The sequence below is a fragment of the Chenopodium album genome, chromosome 13 (assembly GCF_948465745.1).
Source record: "Chenopodium album chromosome 13, dcCheAlbu1.1, whole genome shotgun sequence".
Lineage (NCBI taxonomy): Eukaryota > Viridiplantae > Streptophyta > Magnoliopsida > Caryophyllales > Amaranthaceae > Chenopodium > Chenopodium album.
The window spans coordinates 21,235,423-21,248,140 of record NC_137846.1 but is presented as its reverse complement, the minus strand read 5'-3'; positions in this window follow the sequence as shown (position 1 = coordinate 21,248,140).

Genomic DNA, 12,718 nt, shown 5'->3' with positions numbered 1-12,718 from the left:
GAGGCCTTTTGAGATGATGTGACCACCCCTGAGCAGCAGCTGTGCATCTTTGTTCTCATTCTGCTGTCAAGGTCCTTTTCCCCTCACAAGGGTAGTCAAGTGCCACTCTACTATCTTCCTATTCTCTGCGATCTACGTGCGATTGGGAGTTTTGACTAGGCCAGCTTGGCCTATGCCGATTACTTGTTGGGATTGCGACTTGCCTGTCCACTTGATCAAATAACCCTCTAGATTACTCTAGAAAATTAAAGTAATTTATGATAAATTTAGGAATGATAATTAATGGGCCCTCCACTTGATCATTGGGCCATATAAAATCATTTTGGGCCCAATTTAGTATTTCGGCCATAACTTCCTCATTATTCATCGGAATTGGTTTTATAAAATATCGTTGGAAAGCTCTTTTCAAGCCTTATCCAACAACACCATAATTGGACCCATATTATGGACCAAACCAAATTGGAATGGACACTTTCCATAAATAAGGTACGAAAAGGAATATTTTCAAAAACAGAAAGAAGTATTTTTATTAAAAACAGGTACATCATGAGACTCTTTCACATTTCACCTTGCTCGATAATCAAATAACGTGAAAGATACAATTAGGTGTCTACACACTCATTCACTTTTGAGCTTCAAGAGGAAGAACCGGGTTGCATCCTAGGCTTTGTATGCCCCAAGACAACACCAATGAGCTTCTCGAACATCACCATTCTCCTAAAATGAAAGAAAAGCAATCAAGTAAAGGAGAAAAGGCAAAATAAACTAAGAAAAGCAAGAAAATAAGGAAACAACTAAGGAAAATGCAAAATAAAGAAATTACAAGCAAAACTAAAGAAAAAGAGATATAAGAGATGTAAAATCAATGAAAAATCATCCTAAAAGAAGCTTAATGAGTGCCATAAATGACACTCATCAGAAGCATGCGCGGTAGGGAAACAAGATTTCATGATAAAGGGTTCCTAAGGGAAAGATGATATGACTACGTATGTGTGAGTGATGTATGTGAGAGTGATACTAAGATGGGGCTGCAAAGGCTATGGTGATGGAAAGAGATGTGAGAAGAGTTGAGATAGTGATTCTTTAGGCTGGGCAAGATAAGTGATGTAGGTTCAAGCCCCCAATTCTAGCTCTATATGGGTATGGATGAGCATTGGAAATGTTTTGACTTGTTCATGCATGGATATGGATGTGAATATAAATGTGGCCACACCTTAATGTGAGGTAGCCTATGTATCCGTTAGGAATTAAGCAGAACGTATCTCTAACCGAACTTTGCACAAGTGTATGTACTCCTCAAAGAGGTATTTCAAGGGTTGTAATGTGGTTAAGTTGATGGTTTAAAGAAGAAAAGGGTAAAAGTCTTAAGACACGAGAGAATCACCAAGATGTGTAATAGTGAATTTGAAAATTTTGAATTTTGCAAGTTTATTTTCAACTTTTTTTTTTTGAATTTTTTCTGTATTTTTTTGTATTCTTTTGAATCAAAGTGGGCAATCCCAGATCATGTGGTCCATCACTCACTTAGCAATCATGTTTCTTAGGCATGGTACCAAGCACTCGATGAGAGACGCAATTCGAGACGTGTTCGTATCAAAGACATTGGAACACTTGCCCTTAGACATTGTTTTATTATTATATATATTTTTTTTAATTACACAAATCACACATCTTCTTATCCCAAGGTTAGGTGAATGTGGGTTGAACAAATGAGGCCAAACGTTAGACGTGAAATGGATATGTGATTAAATGGTCAATGGGGAATGAATGGGTTGCAAAGGTGCCTCAAGTAATTAGTGTACCTTGTGTTTAGTTCGGCATTTTCTTTTTTATAAGATAGACATGATCGAGATGTAAAGGAATAATGCTCATATTATTGATGGAAATGGAATAAACAAACACAATGATCAAATAACAGAAAGGGAAATCTATGTTAAACTTGAATGGGGAAAAAGGGATATAATTAAAAAAAGTCATGAAATCTTATACGATGGACTCACTGTGCGCCTTGTCTTCATTACTTATTGCCTCCTGGAGGGACAGGAAGTTTGTTTGCATCAACAAGATCTTGAATAACGTCCTTCAAATTCGAACATTGCTCGGTAGTGTGGCCCCTTCCTTGATGGAATTTGCAGTGGGCATTGGGATTCCACTTGGAGCTCCTTTCTTCGGGTTTTGGCTCTAGAAATGGACCATAGGTGTGATCAAGCCTTGACCGTAAAGGCGATCAATGGCCGTATCATAAGTCATTCCTGAAGGAGTGTAAGTTCTTCTTTTCTTGGGCAATGGAGCACTAAGAGCTAACACTTCATTAAGATCGACTTGTCTTATATTGTTGGTAGTATTTTTGTGCTCAGAATAGTGTTATTATTGTTACTATCAGCAATCTTTTGATAGGAATGATGTCCTTCGAACAAGTGTATTATTCCGATAGAGGGTTTGGAATTATTAGAAAGCTAATTATTTAATGAGGTTAAGTGATCGGAATGCCAAGCTGGAGGCCACTTCCGATCAGTAATGTTAATGTATAATCAATATTACAGCTTAATCTTGACTGAACCCTTCGGGTCACACCCAGGAAAATAAAAGATCCATTATGATGAATGAATCCGAAAGGAATTAGTGAGTCACTCGAGTATTATAAGCATAGACGTCGAATATCGAGCTAGGAGCGTCGAGACCGAGCGTCGCAAGTCTAGTCAGATTACTAAGACGACAAGACAATAGATCAAGTAATCAACAAGTCTAGTCGAGCATTCCTAGCAGGCATCGCAAGGCTAGGCGGGCTGGCCGAGCATGCTAGGCAAGCCACATCACTAGCCGTACCATCGTAAGGCCAGCAGCACACATGTGCATGTTGGGCCTTGGGCGTGGCAGTGCGGGCTTGCTAGCAATGCTAGCAACACCAGCCATAGAAGCCCGCATTGCGTGCGTGGCTTGCTGTGCGCACGTGCGGGCTGGTGCATGTCCCGCACGCTATTATTGGCGCGCCAAGAAAGCAGCCGCCCACTAGCAAGAGAGGCGTGCTTGCTGGGCCGCGCATTCTCGCTACCAGCCAGCAAGCCTAGCCAAGGGGCCAGGCACCAGCAAGGCAGCCTTGGTGCCCAAGGCTAGGCGCGCTAGTTGGGATGAGGTGGTTGGAGCCAAGAGTTATTGAGGGGCTGTTGTGGGGATGCTTGGGGAGGGAGGAAATGGTCCCCTCCCCTTGTGGTCCTCACCTACTCTCTTTCTCTTGATTTGCCACTTGTTGATTTGTTTCTTTCCCTCGCATTTTATACTTGATCAATTTCTTTCCCAATTAGCGTGTTTATCAAGAGTGCATGTGAATCACGACTTCCTAGCATCCTTTACATCGTTCTTGTAATCGTTTAATTGCATTGTTAGGCTTGTTCGACCAACCCTCATTTAACCATCGGAATAGCTTAGCTTAAGACCGTAGTAAATACCACATTCCCTAGAGTTCGACCTGGACTTACCCCTATACCTAGGGTTGGGTTTGGTTGTACAAATTTTGTTTTGCTCGGGGAACTTAGATACCAACGACAATAGTGAATGGATGAATGGAATGTATATTCATTCACAGGTTTTATGAAATGGAAACTATTGGGGCCCGACTAGTATAGAAAATACGGACTGCGTTCCGTCATGTATTTTTGTAAATCTATATACGGTCTGCGAACCGTTGCGTATTTGTGTAACTTTATATTCTAATTGTAGTTACTAGTATTTGCATAAAAGATTGATATTTCTTGAAGACGGAGTTTCTTGGAAGACGAAGCCATGAAGTTTCAATGAAGACCCTTGAAGTCTCAAGGGGTCATGCTATTTTCCAAATGCATCTTTTATTTATGTTTTCAATATATATTTATACTCATACATATGAATCATATGTTAGATGCATGTTTAGAATTTCAAAATGTTGCGATGATTAATTAAGGTCACTTAAATCTTCTAACATAGAAACCCTAGGTCCCTAAAATATTCAGTAAAACTTGCCATTCCAAAATAACACTTACAAAACTAATGTGCATAGTGGTAGCCTATGCCAAAGTTAGGCATTAGTATCTCCCTAGGAACGTAAGGTATGTTGATGGGTTTGCAAAAGCTAAACATCACATACATATTGATTTCGGTTAACTCAACGATATTAGTAAGGAGTCCTTAGATATCGTGGTAAAAGAGATAAATTGTCACGAGAGCATTAAATGCGACGATTTATCAAACCAAGAGTGGCTTGGAGCCATTAGAAAAGTGTTGATTACCATAGAATAATAAGTGTTAATACAAGCCAAAGCATGCTTAATCACTCATTGATTCTCTAGATCTTGAAATCGCCTTATTTTCACCAAATAGGGATAATTTAATGTGTGAATAAGACGTATAAATAAGTTTTAAATTTGCATGAATGCTTTAAAATTCAATCTTATTTGGTTTTATGAATGGTTTTTCATTTCAAAATCTTTCAATTGTAGAAACATGTCTGCGAATAAGTTAAACAACCAATTTTCGTTACGCTCAATTCTCGACAAGGAGAAAATGAGTGGGCCAAATTTTCTTGATTGGAAAAGGAACTTGCGTATAAGTCTCATGCAAGAGCAAAAGGAATACGTCCTTAATGAAGAAATTCTTGAGACTCCCAATGAGGAAGTCACTCAAGCTGCCCTAAACCCATGGAAAACTGCCAATCGGGATGTCAAATGCATCATGTTGGCCACATTGTCTCCTAACCTTCAAAAGACTTTCATTGAGAAAGAGACAACTTTTGAGATCATTTCTGAACTTCAGAATATGTTCCAAGAGCAGGCCCGAACTAAAAGGTTCGAAATCCACAGGCAGATGTTTGAGAGCAAGCTCAAGAAAGGAGAGCCAGTCAGCACACATGTACTCAAAATGATTGGTTTATTTGAGAACATGGAAACGCTTGATGCGGGGTATTCGACCGAGGTGGAAATAAACATTATTCTCCATTCACTGCACAAAGGCTATGATCAGTTCAAGATGAACTATAATATGCACAGCATGGAGAAAACCCTCACCGAGCTTCATGGTATGTTAAAGCAAACCGAGCAAACGCTCAAGGATGAGGGGAAACATGACATGATTATGGTCAAGATGGGCAAGCCATTGAAATGTTTAGACAACAAGAAGAAAGGCTTTAAGGGGAATGGTAAGAAGACCTTTCCGCCTAAGCCAAAAGGTACCAAAGAAAACAAGGAGAAGAAGGTAGCCCTTTATGTTTCTACTACAAGAAGAAGGGACATTGAAAGAGAGATTGCCTCAAATTCAAGGAAGACAAGAAGAACGACACCGTTGCTTCTGAATCCGGTATTTTCGTTATAGACATAAACTTCGTTAGCAAAACATCATGGGTATTAGATACCGGATGTGGCTCACACCTTTGTTCCCATACTTAGGGGCTAAGGATTAACAGGAAGCTAGAGAAGGGAAAGGTTGAACTCCGGGTCGACAATGGAGCCAAGATGTCAGTCGTATCCGTTGGAACTCTAAGTTAGTCTTTGCCCTCAGGGCTTGTGTTAGAACTTGAAAATTTCTATCATGTTCCTAAAGTTACTAAAACAATTATTCCTATTTCGACGTTGGACGCCAAAGGATTTGATTTTCGAATAAAAGACAATGCATACTCATTTTACCTCGATAATGTTTTATATGGTATAACACATTCAGAAAATGGTCTATATGTGCCATCTCTAGATAAACAAGTTTATAATGTTGAAAATACCGAAAAGAAAGCTAAGACCGTTAATCAGACATACTTTTGGCATTGTCGTCTTGGCCACATTAACATCAAACGCATCAAGAAACTTCTACAAGAAGGTATTCTTGACTCATTCGATTTGCAATTATTTGAGAATTGCAAAGGATTTTTATTAGGCAAGATGATAAAGCAGCCATTTTCCAAGTTGGGAGATAGGGCATGTGACTTATTGGGCCTAATACACACTGTTGTATGTGGTCCAATGAGCACAACCGTAAGGAACGGTTATCGATATTTTATTACCTTCACAGACGACTATAGTAGATATGGATATGTCTATCGTATGAGAATAGACCTTAGATATCGATCTAGGAGCTTCGAGACTGAGCGTCACAAGTCGAGTCGGATTAATAAGACGACGAGGCAATAAATCAAGCAATCAACAAGTCTAGCCGAGCATGCCTAGCAGGCATCGCAAGGCTAAGTGGGCTGGCCGAGCATGCTAGGCAAGCCACGACACTAGCCGCACCATCGCAAGGCCAGCAGCACACAATTGCATGTGGGCTTCCCGCCCCTTTGGAAGATTCCGAGTATATGTACCTGACTTTTAAGGTGTTATAAAACAATCATGATTACAATGAGGGCCGATGGTGGCGGCACATCTCAGTTGAGAGATCTTACCAACCTCAATACTCCAAGGAGGCCTCGATAATTCACACGGCTTTGAGATACTTTAATCGGTTGCTCACCTATGCCTTTTTCTCAAAGGAATCTCTTGGTGAAATTTTGAGGGAAGTTTGTTGTGGCTAGCGGATCATCCTTCCGATGATATTGGGGTCATTGATTATGGGACTCAGTTGATAGATCGGTTCGTCGACATTCGCGATGGTGTATTCCTCTTAGGGAGAATCCAATTGCGTGATTTGATTACCATCATTGCCCTTTCTCTCAACAAGAAGTATGAGAAGATGATCTTGTCTCTAGAGCCCATTCGGGACCGTCGAGAGAAGTCCCCCTCCTACCTCCTCAACACATATGATTTAATCAACCAAAAGTTTTTGGAGTGGACTACTAAAGAGGACTTGTTCATTTGGAAGGTTTCTCGGACTACCGATTGCTACCCTATCCCTCACCCGGAGTCCACCACTCGGTGCGTCGGCACTCATCTCCCTTGGCGGCCCAACAAATGGCCCATTGATCCTACTCTCAAGCGAGCCCCTCATCCCAAACTTCGCATCAACCCTTGTGTTCCCATTCATACTCTCCCTCCCGATTTGCCCCCAGTGTCCCAGGGAGGTACTCCTTTAATCTCTTCCTCTTCATCTTCTTCTTCTAATTGTGATTTGTCTATTTTACATGCAAAGATTGATTCCATTGCCAATGTGTTGAATTCTTCACCATTAGGGAATTTCTTTATATTAGGATATGATTATCATGCTAGGCTAGTCTATGATATGCATGTGATGAGAGGGGAGACTGAGCCTTATGTAAACTATCCCTACCTCCTGGTCCAACAGGGACCCATACCTCAATGGGTCCCGTATGACCCGGCCCATGGACCTAATTTGTGCTACCCCTATTGGGAGGGGCCCCATGAGCCCCTAATGCAATTAGAAGGACCACTCCGGCCTTTTAGGACTATAAGAGGCCCGGAGGTTGTGATTTTGCATACGACCCGGCTAACCCAAACCCTTTCCCTAACCTCGAGACCTTTGGTCGATGAGGGCTCTCGGGTGAGCCAATTCTTGATGATTGGTCTCACTATTTTGCTAGGGATAAGGCCCAAAGGGAGAGTAGGTTGAGTGGTAAAAGCCCGATGGCGGTGGATGATGTAGTTAGCCACGCCTCTTCTAAGGTCGGTGAAGGGAGTACCTATTCTACCCCTTACCATAGTGCTGAATGATACCATATTGGCTACCCTCCCTTTTATGCTTGTTTTTCATTAATGTTATTCTTTTGCCTGCTTGTTGCTAGGTTTTGGATTGGGGGGGGGGGGGGTAGCTCACTTTAGACTTAGGGGAGTATTCTTATGTTTGTTTTGCTGCTTTGGTCTCCCCCTTGCTTCTAAGGTTCACTACGGTTCTGTCTTTGAGTTTTTGTCTCATTTCTGCTGATGATTTATGATGATGATTTTTGTCTGATGAGGTTGTTTTCTGATGATGATGATATGATGTTGGTCTGTTGATTGATCGTTGTTTTCTTGCTGATTGATTGTTTTCTGAATAGGTGAGTTTTCTCTCTGCTATTTGATTCTATGATCATTTCTGTCTCAGTTTAGATGTTTCAATTTTTTTAGAAGTTATGAACAATTTCTTTTTGTAAATAGCTTTTTATTTCTTAATTGGAATGTTATCCTTGCTTTTGCTTTTGTTGCATCATGAAGGTTTATGCTTCTTCTTATTTCTATTCATTAGCATTGCTTGGAGTACCCGGTGAGATCTTTCTATTTCTTTTTTTCTCTTTTACTTCCTTGTTTTCTTAGAATAGGTTTAGTCTAGGATGAGTTGATTGTTCTAGAATGCTTGCCTTGTAACACCTTAGAGTGTTTGGGGTCATTGGCGATGTTGCCGAATGACCACTTGTATGTCGATTGGGTTTTACATGTCTTGCATGCATTCTTGCGCATTTCTTTTTCTTTTCCTTTTTCTTTTTTTCTTTTTCCCTCTTGTTTTCTATTTTTCATCCAAATATGAAAAAGACAAAAAGATTTTGAGGCTTTATTTTCTTCTTTTTAGTTGTTTACCTTTTGTATTTTGACATAATATCATCCAAGCTTTTGCATTTAATTAAATAATTTCCTATGTTGTATCGGTGTGCATGTTTTGAGAGTATCTTTGGTTTATTCAAGGATAGGGTATGCTAAGGTAGCGGTTTAGACTTTTTAGGGCCTTGAAGCCGGATTCCACTGGTTTGTGGTAAGAAAGAGTTGCTGCCTTTAGTGGATTTGAAGCTAATAGTGAGTTTTTGCTACAACCATGTGAGGTTTTATTTTTTCTTGCTTTCAACATTTATTGAGCGGCGCATGGATCCTTGGCTATTTTATACTTTATCTAGAATTTGACTTTCATCTCTTAAGATCGCGACCGAGCCACTTAGGAAGGACAAAGGCATCTTTTCGGGGTGGTAATTTTACTTTTTTAGGATATTCTTTTATTTGTTTTGGGTTTACATTTGATTTCTTGCTAACCATTTGAGCCTTATACCCTTCTTTTCAAGCCACATCTTTAGCTTTTGAGCCTTTTGTTTCATTCTTGTTCCCATAATTAGTTTTTGTGAAGCATTGGTTTCTATTGTAGGAGTTTTGGCGGATGAGAATGATTGTTTGGTTCTTTAAATCTAAGCAAGTTTGAGTTGTATATATTTTGTGAATAAAAAGCAAATGCAAGTTGAAAAAGCCGTCCATAGTTAAAAGAGGCGAGGACAATAAAGTTCAAAAATGAAACAACTGAAAAAATAAGAAAAAGCAAAGAAAGTTCAATAAGCTTTGACAAAAGTGAAAATATGTTAACAATGAAAAAGTTCAAAAATATTTTGATGTGAGTGATTTTCTCCCTAAGCATTGAAGACAATGCTTTATTTTATCTTGGGGGGAAGTGTGCTTACGCTTTTTGTATATATGATTGTGATTTTGGCTTTAAATAAGCTTGGGGGTGTTAGTGTTTTTGTTTGGTGATTACTTGGTTTTGGTGTTGAAATTTGGCCAATCTTTGCTTCACAATTTAGGTATACCACCAAATTTCAAATTTTAGCCTACCTTCACCCTTTTTGCCCTTACATTACAACCCTTTTCAAGACCTTTTGACCTTTGTGGTTGAGTTACAAGTCGGTGGAGGGAGATGTAGGTCAAGCCTATAAAGCGGTATGCAATAGTTGAGATGTTGAGTAGCCTCAAACTTCTTTCTTTTCCGATTCCTTTGAGGAACCATAGAGATGCTCACTAAAGGTAGATTTGAAGCTAGTTGGGAGAACGCGGTAAGATTGGTTGGGATTAAGGTGAATTGTGCCTCATTAGTTCTCTACATTTAGCATATCTTATCTTTCAATCAACCTTGGATATCTTGGAGCATGCATACCCCTATTGTATAGAAAGTTGTTTATTCACTTGCATTTGATCATTTGAAAAAGTCCATGTCAAAAGCTATTTGTTTGAATTTTCTATTTTACTTTCTTTCAATGATTTTTCCTCATATTTACCAAGAGTTATGGGTCAAAATCTTAGGATAACCTTACGAGACCTCACTCGTCCTCATTGGCGACATTGGGGTTTAAAGGGCTTGTTTTAGCTAAAAACAACCGTGATTCCTACGAAAGTGAGTCTTAGTGTATATTCTTATCTCTTTCTTCCCTTTTCTTGGTTTGAATAAGTCTTTCATCCTAATTCTTCTTCCTTTTGTTTTGCTGGAGGACGAGCAAAAGTCTAGCTTAGGGGAGTTTGATAAGTGTCATTTATGGCAATCATTTAGCTTCTTTTAGGATGATTTTTCGTTGCTTTTACATATCTTTTATCTCATTTTCTTTAGTTTTACTTGTAATTTCTCTATTTTGCATTTTGTTTAGTTGTTTCCTTACTTTCTTGCATTTCTTAGTTTATTTTGCATTTTCTCCTTTACTTGTTCGCTTTTCTTTGATTTTAGGAAGATGGTGATGTTCGAGAAGCTTATTGGCATTCTCTTAGGGCATTTTAGGCAAAAGATGCAACCCGGTTCCCCCTCTTGAAGCTCAAAGCAAAGGAGTGCAAGAGTTAAGTCTTCAAAGTCGTGCTCTCATGCCGCGTGGACATTAAAAGACAGTGTTGAACCCATCGTAAGGGTCTCAAGTGACTGCCTCCATAACATGCATCATATGGAGCGCACGGGGGCATCTTTGAGCGCACCAAGCTATATCCCCTGCTCCCAGGGCGGGGCCCGTGCGAGGGGGGAGCGGCCGCGTAGGTGCCAAGAGCAGCCACGTGTCTCTTTTCCCCTGTTTCCGTACCCATTTTTTTGCGGCCGCACTTAGGGATGAGAGGCCGCGCCTTTTGTGGTGTCTTTTGGAAGTCTAACTAACTTCTCCTTAGTTAGTTTTACTATATATAGAATTCTTTCATTTCTAGAGAGAGAATTAACCTTTGGATTTTGTTTTTGATGAAATTTTGATTAGAATTTTAGAGAGCGAAGCTCTTAATTTTGAAGATTTTTTTCTTAGACTTTAGAGAAAAAAACTTGGTGATGTTGATGAATGCTACTTTCAATGTTCTTCCTCTTTGATTTTGATCAAAGTTTTGTAAGAATTCTTTACTCTTTAATGCAATTTCATGTTTGGTTCTTGATTTTGATTGAATTAATTGTTGTTTGTTTGATTTGATTTTTGATAAGTTTGAGCATAGTTTGAATACAATTTTAATTATAAAATTTGTAATTAGATTAGTTTTGTTATTCAAATTTGCAATGTGTAGTGAGTAGATTACTTGTTAGGGATAGGGTGAAGCTTGTATGAGTGATAATTCATGGTTAATTGGGGGATTCTGATTGATCATCATTGTGATTAAATAGGTTGGTGAAATTTGTGCATGTGTGTGATATCTTGAGGAGTGATCAACCTTAACTATCATGCTAGATTACATAATAGGTTGGAATCTAATATTATCGATTGATCTTAATTTGCGACTTTCCTTTTGAAGTCATTTGTAGAGACATCTAGCTTAACCCTAAGAAATAGCTCTTTGAGTGATTTTGATTGCATTTGTTGCTTTCCCTCGCATTGCATGCTTGGTCAATTTCTTTCCTTATAAGCATGTTTATGAAGAGTGCATGTGAATCATGACTCCTTAGCATCCTTTACATCGTTCTTGTAATCGTTTAATTGCATTGTTAGGCTTGTTAGACCAACCCTCATTTAACCTTCGGAAGAGCTTAGCTTGAGACCGTAGTAAATACCACATTCCCTAGAGTTCGACCCGGACTTACCCCTATACCTAAGGTTGGGTTTGGTTGTACAAATTTTGTTTTGATCGGGGAACTTAGATACCAACGAAAATAGTGAATAGATGAATGGAATATATATTCATTCATAGGTTTTATGAAATGGCAACTATTGGGGCCCGACTAGTATAGAAAATACGGACTGCGTTCCGTCATGTATTTTTGTAAATCTATATACGGTCTGCGAACCGTTGCGTATTTGTGTAACTTTATATTCTAATTGTAGTTGCTAGTATTTGCATAAAAGATGGTTATTTCTTGAAGACGGAGTTTCTTGGAAGACGAAGCCATGAAGTTTCAATGAAGACCCTTGAAGTCTCAAGGGGTCATGCTATTTGCCAAATGCATCTTTTATTTATGTTTTCAATATATATTTATACTCATACATATGAATCATATGTTAGATGCATGTTTAGAATTTCAAAATGTTACGATGATTAATTAAGGTCACTTAAATCTTCTAACATAGAAACCCTAGGTCCCTAAAATATTCAGTAAAACTTGCCATTCCAAAATAACACTTACAGAACTAATGTGCATAGTGGTAGCCTATGCCAAAGCATTAGTATCTCCCTAGGAACGTAAGGTATGTTGATGGGTTTGCAAAAGCTAAACATCACATACATATTGATTTTGGTTAAATCAACGATATCAGTAAGGAGTCCTTAGATATCGTGGTAAAAGAGATAAATTGTCACGAGAGCATTAAATGCGACGATTTATCAAACCAAGAGTGGCTTGGAGCCATTAGCAAAGTGTTGATTACCATAGAATAATAAGTGTTAATACAAGCCAAAGCATGCTTAATCACTCATTGATTCTCTAGATCTTGAAATCGCCTTATTTTCACCAAATAGGGACAATTTAATGTGTGAATAAGACGTTTAAATAATTTTTAAATTTGCATGAATGCTTTAAAATTCAATCTTATTTGGTTTTCTGAATGGTTTTTCATTTCAAAATCTTTCAATTGTAGAAACATGTCTGCGAATAAGTCAAACGACCAATTTTCGTTACGCTCAATTCTCGACAAAGAGAAACT